Below are 16,151 nucleotides of genomic sequence, written 5' to 3'. Positions count from 1 at the left end.
GGCAGAAAATGAATGCGAATATTCACTAGTATCTCTATAATTAGTGGGTTTCTTGTGAGACAGTCTAACAGATTTTTACTCATAGATATATGAGTAATCACTTATAATAGTTTTTCATACATGTAAAATGCCTTAATAAAATAAATTTATAAGTCAAAATGTACATATATCATGAGTTTTTCTAGATAATATTCATGTAATTAAAACACAAATCAAGGAAGCTATTAATATCTTGTTTGTTAAGAATAAGATATATGTTTTTCGATGCTTGTATTCTCTTTTCCTATATGATGTAGGAAAGGAGATTGAAATCATAGGATACTATTGCTTATGATGGTACTTTTCAAGTAATGCAATTTTAAACTCACAATCCCTTTAAATAAAGCAAAAGTAAAGAGGCTAAACATATCAGTGAGAAACAAGCAATAATCGAAAGAAGACGAGGAAAAAAAACAAAAGGTACATGGACATAAACAAGAACCCAAATGAGGATGGTGGGGAGAATCATGAACGGATGCTCAACGGGTACCCATCAATTGGCTTCTTTGCGGCTGGGAAGTAACTAAGAACGAGCTAGAAGAATACATCGATTTGGGGCTTAGCAATTTATTTTTTTTTAAAAAAAGGTTAACAACATCTGTTTTTAAACAAACCATTGAAAATTCTTAGTGTATAAGACAACGGGTTCAAAAACCTTTGTCGTAGATAAAAAAAATTAGATAGACAACAATTTTAAAAGAAAGCGTTGTTTTGTAAAAAAAAAAAAAAGACGCTCATAGACAACGGTTGTTGAAACCGTTGTCATAGATAAAAAAAATCGCTAATAGTAAAACTATTGTCGTTGATGCAAAAAAATACATAAAAGAAAACGTTTTTCTGCAAAACCAATGTCTATAACATAAAAAAAACGATTTTAAATAAAACCATTGTTAAATATAAAAAGACAACAGTTTTGATAAAAACTATATCTTTTAGCCGATATGTATGAACAAATTTCTTGTAGTGATCTTAAATCATCATTATATTGTATTACAATATGAGGCTGTATTGCTTACCTACTAGTGCCTTGTCATGAACATCATGATTAGCCACGCCAAAAAGTCCACCACACATTAGCTGCTTGCAATGATGCAAAAATTTATGCTGTATAAAAATTTATGGAAAAATCAAGTGGATAATGAAATTTGTATATAGGTTAGGCATATCAAATTTGATTCTTTTTTTAAAAGTATTAATTCCTCCAACAAAATGTACAAATGATTCACAAAGAATTAACCTTCCAAGATACAAAACCTATAATAACCGCAATTCGAAGTTTACACTCTCTCGAATTTTTTGAGCTAGAAATTATAAGCTTTTATCAAAGTAGAATACCAAAGATTAAAACTCATCTATGAAAAACGTTTCTTATATCTATGCATTTGCATCAAAAATTAAATTGGGCTCAATTAATTGTCTAAGCCCAAAAGTTTAAGTTAATTGAGAAAAACAAGAGGCCCATTAGTGTATTTAAATAAATAGATAACGTCGGAGATCGTGGGAATAATTCATGGCTAGTGGCAGAAGTGGAAGCGATCGTGGATAGTGGAGAAAGTGGGGAGTTGAGCAGCCTAGAGTTGAAGAAACGGTCTCAAGCGTGAACAAATAGAGAGAATTAAGCAGCACAGAGGAGACACAACACACATCGGAAAAACTCTAGGCAACTCTCTGCAGAATTCTCATAGATTTAGTCAAAATTTTTCATGCATGCTTTTCCAGTCATATTTTAGCATCCACGTACATATTCTAGCACTATTTTGTTATATTTTTCATGTTTTTGTAATTTCCTACTGATTTGTTGATACACAATCATGTTAGGAGTTTATTTCATCAAGTTCTATTGTTTTTTTCTTTCGTTTTGGCGTTGTATTTGTTTAGGAGACTAAAACGAACGGTCAAATTTAGTGTCCATAATCTTTGTGATTATTAGAAATTAGATTTTCATCGTTTTTACATAAATTAGTGCATCTTTGTTCCTGGCACGTCCGCAAATCAAAAGATTGTGCAAACAATCTTTGTTCTTGAATTTGATGATAACAAAACTTGTTATTTTGTTTCTAATAATTTATCTAAGTGTGCATGAAGCTGTAACTGATCAGGCTTCGAACTGATCAGTTACTTAGGCCTAAACAGAAGCTATCAAGACGCAAACTAAAAAACCAACTAATTGTGCAAAACTGAATCAGTCTAACTGATGTATCAAGAGCAGTTCAACTGATTGTTCAGTTGATAGATAGTTCTGCAGAAGACCTTCAGAAGCCAGGCTAGCTGATGAAGTGTTCAACTGATGAAAAGCCCAATTGACCAGTGCAACTGAATCAGTGAAATTAGTTCATCTGACGAGCAACTGATTTCACATCACCAGTTCAAGACCAGTTCAACTGAATGTCAGAGCATCAGTTTGGAATCAATCAGCTTGCAGAACACGACAAGCTTATCAAAGGTGGAATCCAGCTGCGCACATTAAGTAAAAGCAACCGTACTATCAATAGTACAGTAATGGACGTTGCAGCAAAGCTTAAAGACAAAATGTTCCAGAATGGCTGTCGGAAAAGTGGAGACACAAATATTAATGAACGCATTCAAGCTGCAACGGATACAATTATTGTATATCACTGTTTAACTATTGCTTTCAAACTGATTTGATCAGTTAAAGAATCCGTGAGTTCAGTTTTCACCATAACTGAACTGATATATGCCACAACTAATTTCTCTTATTTCAGTTATTCAGTTCACATAAGTTAAAAGGCTTTCAATTCTAACAGCTTTCTTAATGAAAGATTACTTCAAGTGTATTCCTCTTGGTTCTATATCAAACTTGATTTAATTCATCGGTGTTTTTTTATTCTTAGAACACGAGCTATTGCAGCTCTTGGAGAATATTTTGTTCGAAGTACCTTCAAAGGTGCCAGCACACGATCCTTCAGACACCATTATGCTACCAAGAAGGAAAGAAAACATCAATCAAGGGGATGTGGAGTCTCTACCAAGCCAGGAAGAGACTCATGCTCCGCAGACAGAACAACGGGCTGCTGAAGAGCCAACCAGGGAGTTGGATTTGCATCCAAGTCATGTTCCAGAGGTATATGCTCATATTTAAAATCATTTGATTGAAAAGTTGACTGCGATGAAAATTGAAAAAATATCACAAGCACTGTCTAAAGCTGTGTCTGATTGCATGAAGACAGTGTTGGGTAAACCGAACCAATCAACCAACAAAGAGCATAATGCAAGTTAAAAAGAAAGGAACCAGGAAAGCAACCAAGTATATGAATTTGACTAGGGAGTAAGAAACTCAAGGGCTGGTGATACTCGCCGCCCAGAGTTCGCACTCCCAAACCAACAGGAAGGAAGGTACACACCACCAGATAAAAGGGAGGAAACTTTATGTAGAATCCGTAAATTAGACTACGTATAAGCCATGCATAATTCTAGTATTTAAATTAAAATGATTTTATTGCATGAGTATTTAAATTCTTTTCTTTAAATTTAATTATTTTATTGCAGTAGTTTAATTACTACTTTTTTAGTTAATTAAGCGAGGCCGGACTGGAGTTGGAGAATTGAGATAAAATCTAATATTTAGAAAACATTCCTAGAATTTATTTAGGATAAATAATAAGTAAATTTAATATAAAAGAATGTTTAAGGAATTATTTGAATAATTTAAATATTTATCCATGCATGCAAGATAATATTACTCCATAATTAATTTCTTAAGTCACTAAAATATTTAATGGGTAAATAAAACTCTAAAGATTTAAAATACAGTATTTAAGAAATATTTATCCTCCACTTTTATTAGCAATTTTCGGCCATCTCAATTTTTAAAGATTTAGTTTTGATTTACAACTCAACTTTGATTCCTTTCCATATCCATTTCATGGTAGATAATCCCTTCAATTTTATCTTCACTAGTTAATGATTTAAACAATATTCTTACCCATTGATTTTTATAGCAAAATCGGCCATCTCCATTAGGAGATTTAAAAATATTGTCAACTCACTATTTTATATCCTTCCTTGATCCTTTTCTTGACATAATAGTTCCTCATCTTTTTATCTACTAAAATTATTAATTAAGCAATATCCTCCCTTATTTTGCAAGCTAAAATCGGCCCTCACCCTAGCATATCAACCTCTAATCTCTTGAAATCAAATCATATCAATATTATTTCCTTATCTCACAAACTTGAAAGATAGAAAGATTATTCTCTCCATTTATCTTGCAACCTTCCCATTTATCTCCCTAACCTTCTCTCCCCACCCTCATTCACGAAATTCAGAGTAAAATTCTGTAGGAGAAAATGTGAGAAAGCTAGGAAAAACAAGAGAGAAAGTGAGAAAAGAAGAACACTCCGTCTCCTCCGCGCCGCGTCGTCGTTTCTTTTGTTTTTCGTTCAAAACAAACCAAGGCATGTTTATATTTTTCCTTGCTCTTCAATCAAGTCATATACATGTTTTTAAACCATATTTTTTTCATGATTTTTTTAAGCAAAACCGAAATATTGTAGCAACTACACAAAAAAATTCTGCACAGATTTTTTTTACTTCCCTTCAAGCTTCACGGTTCATGTTGTTTTTGTGGTTGCAGGGTTGGATCGATTTCCAAGGGCTCAAGGCTGCTTTTAGACATGATATAGGGTGTGTTAGGAAGGGATTTGTCCATTGGTCTCAGCCCCTTTCCCCCCTTGCATCGCGTTTTGGACAGCAACTCCCCAGCATGGCGTTTTGTGTCCCGATTTGCATGTTTAGTGCCTAAGGTGAAGATTCTGATCTTGCATGCCCTAGGGGTTGTAGCAATGGTTAGAATCTCTCCTTGGCTTGTCTAAGACGTGACAAATTCGGCCTTTTGAGGCTTGGTCCATGGTTCCATCAGTTTTCAAAACAAAACAAGACAAGCACCCCTTCGATTTTTCTTTTCCTGCATGTGTAGTTTCGAGTTTAGGGGTTGGTGTGGATCTTGGTTGGCTTTTTAGCCCTTAGCCATGGTTCAAAACATACCCTAGGATGTTTGTAAGAGGCTCTGGTCAGTGGTTCAAGCGCCAATGGCCATTGGCCTTGCAAACGACGCAAAGAAAACGCAAGCATGCTGCTGTAATTTTTGACAGCATGTGTGCTGCAGTTCAGAGATGAATTTCGGGTTCTTGGTCGGCCTTTAGCCTATCGCCTTGGACTGAACAGTACCTCATCAAGTTAAGAAGGTCATGTTTTTGGTCATTTGTGATTCGGATAAGTTTAGAGGTCTTACGAGAATTTACGGTGCAATGTGCCAAAATGACTCTCGAAAGAGCATTTCATGTTTTTGGCCTCCATTCACCAAAATTTCGACTTGTACCATTATAGGAGCATTATTTCATCATTTTAGGTGTATTTTAATCATGACTAAATAATGGTTTGGTGTTGGTTCGGGTTGGCACGGAGTCATGATTAAATACTAAGTCATTGAGCGTAATTGTCTCGTTTTTGGGGTCAATTACAAAGTTTGGCCAAGTAAACCATTTGCATATTTTTCATGTTATCTTTAAGTCGCAGCGAGCCTGGGAGCGATCCAACCCATTCAGTAAAGTATATATAGGATATTTAATTACGTTATTTAATTATATTACCTGCATAAAAATAGAAAAGATTCATTTTTGAGATTTATGCGATATTGTTTGTGGCCACTTCACTGTCATGGTATTATTACTTCACCCGGTGGTCACTTACCGGTTCAGTTCATCCCGGTGGTCATTTACCGGTCCCACCCAGTATACTGTGGCTTTAGTCTGATCAGACGATTATTATTTTACCCGGTTGTCAGTTATCGGTCAGTTCAGTTCAGTTCAGTGCAGTTCATGGGGCCACTTGCGTAGAATATAATCTTAGCAAAATTATGACAGGCTATTTTATTACAGAGCTCTATTGAGCAAACAGTTCACTTATGATTTCCAGTTCAGTTATGCACGTATTTATAATTATCCATGATAAGATATTTACAGTTCAGTTATGCAAGTACTATAATTCCTCATGATATGATATTTTCACTTCGCATGCAATTTTATTATTATCTATTTACTTGTTATTTACGATATATGCATGCTGAGTCTTTAGACTCACTAGACTTGATTGTTGTAGGTACTAATGATGTCGGGATCGAGGGCGGGGACCAGTGAGCCAGCTCGAGTCGGCAGTAGTGGGACCTGAAGACCTCATTTATCAGTTTATTTATTATTTTTGCGAAAATTAATTTTATTACAATGAATTATTTTAAGCTTTCGTTTTGAAACATTATTTACTTCCGCTGCTATTTTGAATATTAAACTTTATTTATCAGTTTATCTAATGAATGAGACATTTTAATTATTTAAAAAAAAAATTTTAAATTTTTCCGCAAATTTTCAAACACGAATCCAGAGGCCATTATACTTTAGGTGGAAGAGTTTGGCCATATCCGCGTACAGATGGGGCATGGAGTTGAAACAACATGTCAACAAGTCTATGCGTTTACTAATCCTTTGTATCAACCAGGAATGTATGATGATATACCACACTTTGGTTATCAGGGAGTTGATGGAAATTTCCAAGGATAGAATGCTGGTTATAGTACAGGGGCTCAAACTCGGGGGGCAAACTATTATCACCATAGGCTCCCCAACAATAATTCAGCGATGATCGATCTTGATATGGTGAGAAAAACTGTGCAAAAAATGTATGGGCCGACAATGAGACAAATTGGCCGCCCAGAGTTTCACAAGCCATACCCCAACCACATAGATGTCAACAATCCATTTCCCAGAGGTTACGAGGTACCAGATTTCAGCCTATTTTCTGGAGAAGATAGTCAATCTAACCTTGAGCACATTTCTAAGTTCACTATAAGGTGTGGGAAGCTGACAAACTTGGAAAACATTACTAATTTGAAGTTGAGATTGTTCCCAAATACCCTCACTGGCACGACATTTTCGTGGTATGCCACACTTCCCCAAAACTCAATCTTAAGTTGCCAAGATATGGAGAAGCAATTCTATACTCAATTTTTCCGAACTGAGCCTGAGGTGTGCATCGCTGATTTGTCAAGGATTTGTCAAAAAAAGGAGAAACAACTGATATGTTCATTGGCAGGTTCAAGAAAACAAAGAACAGATGCAAGGTGTTTCTGCCAAAGACTAAGTTTGTAAAAATAGCCCAAAAAGGGCTAGATTTTGAGCTGCAGAAGAAGTTTCAGGGTATGAAATTCAGAGATTTCTTTGAACTTGCAGCAAAGGTTGGGAAGTACGAGAAAATATTGACAGAAGAGTCGTCTAAGAAGAAAACAACAATGGGCTCTTATTACAAGGAGGTGGAAGAGGTTGCACTGCCGAAATTGGATCGAACGGCTCGTGCATTGTCCCTTTACTCAAGAGAAAATCCACAGAGTCAGAGAAGAAGATCACCACTCAACCTCCCAAGGACATGCAGTACACATTCGATGTTTCCAGAAAAGATGACATATTTGATTTTCTGGTTAATGAAAAATTCATCACTTTTCCACCTGATCATCAAATGCCTGCTAAGGACGATTTGAAAAGTCGAGAATACTGTAAGTATTACAACTCATACAATCATTCCAATTGTAATGCCTGAGATTTGATTACTGTGGTCAGAGGGTACTGAATTGATAGAATTAAGGTTGTAGGAACTCAAATGGAAAAGCCGGGCATCGGTACAACTCAAGAGCCAAAATTTGTACAGAAGTCGTGGCGCCCGAGCGGTAGAAAGAGACCGCTCGAGCGCCAATGGTTACCAAGAAAAGTTCTCGGACAGAAAGTCTGGCGCCCGAGCGGTGGTTTGTAACCTCCCGAGCGCCAGGGTAGAATAAAGTTGATATCCGGACAGAGAATGCCGCGCACGAGCGGTATATTTCAACCGCTTGAGCGCCGCCTGAAATTCACAAAAATTCTGAAGAAGACACGTATGATATGGCATGCAAGATATATATATCAATTGTCTTCATTTCTTCAGAGATTCAGTAGCAAAGCACCGAGAGAACTCCATAGCTATTCTCAAGCTTCTTTATCTCTTAGGAATTTAGGTAGGCAAGATCTAACCACCCGAATTTCGATCCGAATTCGGTTCCGTAANTATTGTACTCCTCAATATTGTCATTGCCAGATTGAGTATTGACAGGCCTTGAGTTCGAGACTTCGATAGAGTCAGATTGACAGAAAGAAAGGTATAATTCATGTGAATGCGGGAAGATACAACTCGAATTAGACTTGATTTGAGTTTCCCAAAATCACATACTAGATTGTTACCTTTTTATATGTTGATTCTTTGTTTATAGATTTATATTCAAGCATTTAAGATAGGAGAGTCATTGGCAGACTTGCCAAACTAGACGTTCGGTGATATCGACGCATAGGAGCATAATTGAATCCGATTGTAGACATTCGATACAGACATGACCAAAGTCTAGGAATAAGACGTACCATCACCCCGATTGGGAGGGTAGGTGGCAGACTGTGACGTCTTATTCACACCGGGATCACTAGAGTTAGAGTCAAGTTGAGTCTAGACATGAGTTTGAGTTATGTTGCATTGATCTTGTTTCATAGACTATGGAACATATTGTTATTGAATTTTATTCATGATGGCATGTTTTATGATTATGTATTGAATTGCATGACATGCATGTATACATGTTTTATACTGGGATTTGTTCTCACCGTTGTATCCGGCTGTGGTTGTGTCTGTATGTGTGCATGATCACAGGTGGGACAGGATCAGGGTCGAGACAATGATGAGAGATCGAGATAGCGTGGAGATTAANATAGCGTGGAGATTACGGGCATAGAAGAAGATTTCTAGTGTTTTTTACTAGACATTTACTGAATTTTTAAACACTAGTATGTTAATTGTAGACGAACATGTGAATGTTAATGGTAGTTGAATAAGATGACAGTATTTTATATAATGTCTTGTGCTTGTTTATATACATTTGAATAAATGTTAAAAGCAAAATTTTGACCCACATTTTCTAGCACAGATCCAATTAATCCCAAAGATAATCGAGTTAGAGCCCGGGTCTCCAAAACAGGTGGTATCAGAGCCATAGATCCTTTAGATTGAAATAGAAGAGAATGAGCGGGGTAAATTGAGTCTCTTCCTTGCTTTTGTTGTGCTAGCATGATTTATTGCTTTTCCTATTACATGTTGTCTTGTTATCTGAGTTGAATACAGCATGTAATTGCCAAGCCTGAATCAGAACCGATTCTAGATCAGAGGTTTATGATCAGAGGAGGTCTGAGACAGATTGTACAGATTGTGTACTAACCCGTTTGATAATTAGATATGCCTCCTCGAAGAATACCACAACCAGCCGCAGGTCAAGTGCCAGAACAGGGTAGTACGTCAGGTACTCAGATGGACGTTACTGCAATACCGATGGAGACTTTATTGAAGAGGTTTTAGTCATTTCATCCTCCGACCTTGAAGGGTACTGAGACTGCAGTGGATTGTGAGAGTTGGCTAGACGATATACAGATGCTGTTTGAATCTCTTGCCTATACAGATGAAAGAAGAGTGAAATTAATAGGGCATCAGTTGCAAGAAGTGGCGAAGAGTTTGTGGCTTACCACGAAAAGAGCATTGGAGCATCGAGGTATCGATATTACTTGGAAGGTATTTAAAGATGAGTTTTATCAACGTTTCTTTCCAGTGTCGTATCGAAAAGACAAAGGGGCAGAATTTGCAAACGTACGACAGGGGCAGTGGAACATTGAAGAATATGTTGCCAAGTTTTCTTCCTTGCTCCGATTTGCGCCACATGTAGCAGGAAGTGATGAAGCGGTCGCTGATCAGTTCATCAATGTCTTAAACCCTGACGTCTTTACTTTGGTGAACACGGGACGACCGAACACTTTTTCTGATGCACTGAACAGAGCGAAAGGAGCCGAGGCTAGATTGATTCGACAGCGAGGAGCTTCATATAGTGCTCAGAGTCAGAGACCGCCACAGCCCGCCGCCCAGTTTCCACCACCTCCTTCTTGATTTGATAGTGGAAGCAGTAGTAGTGGCAAGAAAGATTTTTTGAAAGCAAGAGGTAGACAGTTTAAGAGATCAGGGAGCAGTTCGTCAAGCTCCAGTGGGTCACGACAGAGAGGTCCTGGCCAGAGTTTAGAGTATACAGGTGTTTATTGCAGTTCTTGTGGAGGCAGACATGCGACAGAGCAGTGTCAAGGTGTGACGGGCGAATGTAATATCTGTAGACAGCAGGGACACTTTGCCAGGGTCTGTCCACAGAGAGGGGCACAACAAACTCAGAGTGTAGGAGCTTCTGGCTCAGTAGCTCAGCCTGAGAGGCAAGCTTCATCTATTCACTCCTTTCAGCCGCCACCTGCACAGACCCAATCCCGAGCCAGAGGTGGCCAGACAGTGAGCCAACCTCCCAGACAGCAGGCTCGAGTATTTGCACTGACAGAAGAGCAGGCCCAAGATGCGCCAGATGATGTGATTGCAGGTAACTGTTTTCTTTGCGGTTATCCTGCTTATGTGTTGATAGACACCGGTGCATCTCATACTTTTATATCTGAGCGTTTTTCGTTGATGCATGCTTTACCTGTCGAGTCCTTGTCTGCTGTAGTGTCTATTTCTTCTCCGTTGGGAAGTGGTCTTGTATCTGTGACTTCAGTTAGACATTGTATACTACAGTTTGAGGGTCACGAGATTGATTTAGATTGCATTGTGCTTGGTTTAGCTGATTTTGATTGTATTGTCGGTATCGATATGTTAACCAAGTACAGAGCCACTGTAGATTATTTCCAGAAGATTGTTAGATTCAGACCAGAGATGGCTAACGAATGGAAATTCTACGGTAAGGGTTTCAGATCTCGGATTCCCTTAGTGTCTGCTCTGACTATGAGTAGATTGTTGCAGAAAGGAGCAGAGGGGTTCCTTGTATATTCAGTAGATCAACTTAAATCTAGCCCAGCATTGGCAGATCTGCCAGTGGTTTGCGAATTTGCTGATGTATTCCCCGACGAGATTCCAGGGTTACCTCCAGCTCGAGAGGTAGATTTTAGCATAGACCTAGTAGCAGGTTCGGTTCCTATTTCTCGAGCTCCTTATAGAATGGCACCGATAGAGTTAAGAATTGAAAGAACAGCTTGAAGATTTGCTGGCCAAGGGATATATCAGACCGAGTGTATCTCCTTGGGGTGCACCAGTGATATTCGTGCGAAATAAAGACGGTTCAATGAGATTGTGTATCGATTACCGGCAACTGAACAAGGCAACAGTAAAGAACAAATACCCATTGCCTCGCATCGACGATTTGTTTGATCAGTTGCAGGGATTCTCTGTCTATTCCAAGATCGACTTGCGATCTGGATATCATCAGCTGCGAGTCAGAGATTCAGATATACCGAAGACTGCATTCCGAACCAGGTTTGGACATTTTGAGTTTATTGTCATGCCTTTCGGTTTAACGAATGCACCAGTTGTGTTTATGGGATTGATGAACCGTGTCTTCCAGAGGTATCTGGATGAGTTTGTGATTGTTTTTATAGATGATATTTTGGTTTACTCAAGAAATGAGACTGATCATGCTGAGCATTTGAGAATTGTGTTGCAGACGTTAAGAAATGAGCAACTGTATGCTAAACTGTCAAAGTGTGAGTTTTGGCTGAGACAGGTTGTCTTCTTAGGTCATATCATATCTGGAGACGGTATTTCTGTTGATCCGAGTAAAGTTGAAGCTGTGATCAGTTGGCCGAGACCGACTTCTGTGCCAAAGATACGCAGTTTCATGGGTTTAGCAGGGTACTATCGACGATTTATTAAAGATTTCTCCAGTATTGCGAAACCGATTACCCAGTTGACACAGAAGAATACTCCATTTGTGTGGTCTGAAGATTGTGAGTCTAGTTTCTTAGAGTTGAAGAGACGACTAACCAGTGCTCCAGTGTTGACGATACCTTCAGGTACAGGTGATTTCGTTGTATATTGTGATGCATCGCACAGAGGGTTAGGATGTGTTCTTATGCAGCGACAGCATGTTATTGCCTATGCTTCGAGACAGTTGAAGCCACACGAGACTCGATACCCAATTCATGATCTTGAATTGGCGGCTATCGTATTTGCACTGAAGATATGGCGACACTATCTGTATGGCGAGAAATTTGAGATCTACTCTGATCACAAGAGCTTGAAATATCTGTTTTCTCAGTCAGAATTGAATATGAGACAGCGTAGATGGCTTGACCTACTGAAAGACTTTGATTGCGAGATCAAGTACTATCCAGGGAAGTCAAATGCAGCAGCGGATGCCTTGAGTCGAAAGGTATGTTCCCTATCCTTATCGACGATAGGTGTTTCGAATTTAGTTGAAGATTGCTGTTTGTCTGGATTAGAATTTGATACAGATAGTAGACCGTTGCGACTTGCCAATATTCAGTGTGAACCAGATTTGATTGTTCGCATCAAAGAGGCACAAAGAAACGATCAGAGTGTTCAGAAGTCGATTGATATGGTCAGATCAGGACATATTTCTGAGTATCAGGTACGTGATCATGTTTTGTATGTGAATAACCGTCTTGTAGTGCCAGATGTTTCAGATTTGAAACAACAGATACTGTCAGAAGCGCACTGTAGTCGGTTCAGTATTCATCCTGGTGGCAGGAAGATGTACAATGATCTGAAAACACAATTCTGGTGGAAACAGATGAAGACAGATATTGCAGAGTTTGTGTCTAAGTGCTTGAATTGCCAACAGGTGAAGGCCGAGAGAAAGAAGCCCGGAGGGTTACTTCAGAGTTTAGCTATTCCTGAATGGAAATGGGATCACATTTCCATGGATTTCGTCACGAAGTTACCACGATCATCCCGAGGCTGCGATGCGATTTGGGTTGTGATAGATAGATTGACCAAATCCGCATGCTTCATTCCGTACAAGATGACGTACAGATATGATCAGATGGCCGAGATATATGTCCGAGAAGTGGTCAGATTACATGGTGTGCCGAAGTCGATCGTATCAGATCGTGATCCACGATTCACTTCACATTTCTGGCACAGTTTGCAGCAGGCTTTAGGTACGACATTACACTTGAGTACTGCTTACCATCCCCAGACAGACGGACAGTCAGAGCGGACTATCCAGACTTTAGAAGATATGCTGAGAGCTGTAGTACTAGATTTTGGTACTAGTTGGCAAGATTCACTAGCTCTTTGTGAATTCTCGTACAACAACAGCTACCAGACTAGCATCGAGATGGCATCGTTCGAAGCTTTATACGGAAAGAAGTGCAGATCTTTGTTGTACTGGGATGACATCTCAGAGGTACCAGAACTTGGGCCATATATGATTCGTGAAATGACAGAGAAGGTGAAGATCATTCAGAAGAGAATGAAGACAGCGCAGGATAGACAGGCGAAGTACGCGAACATCAGACGTCGACCGTTAGTATTTGAACAGAGAGACAGAGTATTCTTGAATATTTCTCCTTTCAGAGGCGTTGTCAGATTTGGCAAACGTGGGAAATTGTCTCCGCGATACATCGGTCCATACGAGATTCTCGAGAAGATAGGAGATCGTGCCTATCGACTCGCCATTCCGCTTTCTATATCTAGGATACATGACGTCTTCCATGTATCGATGTTGCGTAGATATATGCCAGATAGTTCTCATGTCTTTCAGCCTGAAGAAGCCGAATTAGATCAGACTTTGAGTTACGTTGAGCAACCGATTCAGATTCTTGATCGGAAAGAGAAACAGCTCAGAACGAAGACTATTCCACTGGTGAAAGTCCAATGGAGTCGTCATGGCACTGAAGAAGCCACTTGGGAGACAAAATCAGAGATGAGACAGACATATCCCGAGTTATTTCGCTGATGTGAGTACTTATTCAGTTTTGATTATATTACTTCTTTTACTTGATTTGATTAATTGCCTGCGAGTTCGAGGACGAACTTATATCTAAGAGGGGGAGAAATGTAATGCCCGAGATTTGATTACTGTGGTCAGAGGGTACTGAATTGATAGAATTAAGGTTGTAGGAACTCAAATGGAAAAACCGGGCGTCGGTACAACTCAAGAGCCAAAATTTGTACAGAAGTCGTGGCGCCCGAGCGGTAGAAAGAGACCGCTCGAGCGCCAATGGTTACCAAGAAAAGTTCTCGGACAGAAAGTCTGGCGCCCGAGCGGTGGTTTGTGACCTCCCGAGCGCCAGGGTAGAATAAAATTGATATCCGGACAGAGAATGCTGTGCCCGAGCGGTATATTTCAACCGCCCGAGCGCCGCCTGAAATACACAAAAATTCTGAAGAAGACACGTATGATATGGCATGCAAGATATATATATCAAATGTCTTCATTTCTTCAGAGATTCAGTAGCAAAGCACCGAGAGAGCTCCATAGCTATTCTCAAGCTTCTTTATCTCTTAGGAATTTAGGTAGGCAAGATCTATCCACCCAAATTTCGATCCGACTTTGGTTCTGTAATCCTCTTACTTCAAGCTATCGAAGGATGTAAGTATTATTACATTTCAACATGTTTTGAAGTGGAGATGATTGAGGAAAACAGATTTTGATTACTATTATGTGTTATTGTCATATCGGTGATAGTATATTTGAAACCGGATCGAAGTAATGATACCGTATGCGATTATTACGATTTTCCAGCATATATGTGTATGAAATTATGCATATTTCAGCATGGTAGATTGTGTTATGATGAGAATTATGAGTTATTGTTATCGAGTATTGATGTTTGAGTTGACCGATATCGCGAGATTATGCCGTTATGCNTGATTTGAGTTTCCCAAAATCACATACTAGATTGTTACCTTTTTATATGTTGATGCTTTGTTTATAGATTTATATTCAAGCATTTAAGATAGGAGAGTCATTGGCAGACTTGCCAAGCTAGACGTTCGGTGATATCGACGCATAGGAGCAGAATTGACTCCGATTGTAGACATTCGATACAGACATGACCGAAGTCTAGGAATAAGACGTACCGTCACCCCGATTGGGAGGGTAGGTGGCAGACTGTGACGTCTTATTCACACCGGGATCCCTAGAGTTAGAGTCGAGTTGAGTCCAGACATGAGTTTGAGTTATGTTGCATTGATCTTGTTTCATAGACTATGGAACATATTGTTATTGAATTTTATTCATGATGGCATGTTTTATGATTATGTATTGAATTGCATGACATGCATGTATACATGTTTTATACTGGGATTTGTTCTCACCAGAGTATCCGGCTTTGGTTGTGTCTGTATGTGTGCATGATCACAGGTGGGACAGGATCAGGGTCGAGACAAAGATGAGAGATCGAGATAGCGTGGAGATTACGGGCGTAGAAGAAGATTTCTAGTGTTTCTTACTAGTATGTACTGAATTTTTAAACACTAGTATGTTAATTGTAGACGAACATGTGAATGTTATTGGTAGTTGAATAAGATGACAGTATTTTATATAATGTCTTGTGCTTGTTTATATACATTTGAATAAATGTTAAAAGCAAAATTTTGACCCTCATTTTCTAGCACAGATCCAATTAATCCCAAAGATAATCGAGTTAGAGCCCGGGTCCCTACACCAATAAATTGTGTTGTGCTTTCAAGAATGTTCTGCAGGAAAGAATCAACAAAGGAATATTGAAATTCCCTAACAAGCAAGAGTCCATGATAGTGAACAATGATCCATTTCCTCCTGCGACGTCGGTAAATGTGAACTTCATAGATCTGAGAAATTTGTTGAATGACAAGAGAAGAAGCCGATCCTTTGCATTGAAAGACCAAATAATTAAGAAATTGTGGATCGCGAAAGGTCAATTGTTTGAAGCCACTTCGAGGTATATTATTGATCGACTAAGAACATTTCAACAGCGTTTCCCTAGAAGTGTTGGTGAATCCGAGGCCTCTAGGCCGAGGAACCAACATTTATTCGAGAGACTAGTGCTTGAGAATCAATGGTTTAGAGGGGAGTCGTCTCGCAATCAGCACCAGAGATACTCGGACAAGAAAAACGTGTACGTAGTAGAGCCACGAAAGATAAAATCAGGAAAAAGTAACTATATCATGATAAAAGTAGGCATGTGAATGAAGCTCCGGTGAGAAAGACCGTAGAGGTCAGGAAAGTTCGA

Source organism: Primulina huaijiensis, chromosome 10 (genome assembly GCF_012295235.1).
Source record: "Primulina huaijiensis isolate GDHJ02 chromosome 10, ASM1229523v2, whole genome shotgun sequence".
NCBI lineage: Eukaryota > Viridiplantae > Streptophyta > Magnoliopsida > Lamiales > Gesneriaceae > Primulina > Primulina huaijiensis.
Note: the sequence above shows the minus strand (reverse complement) of the source record.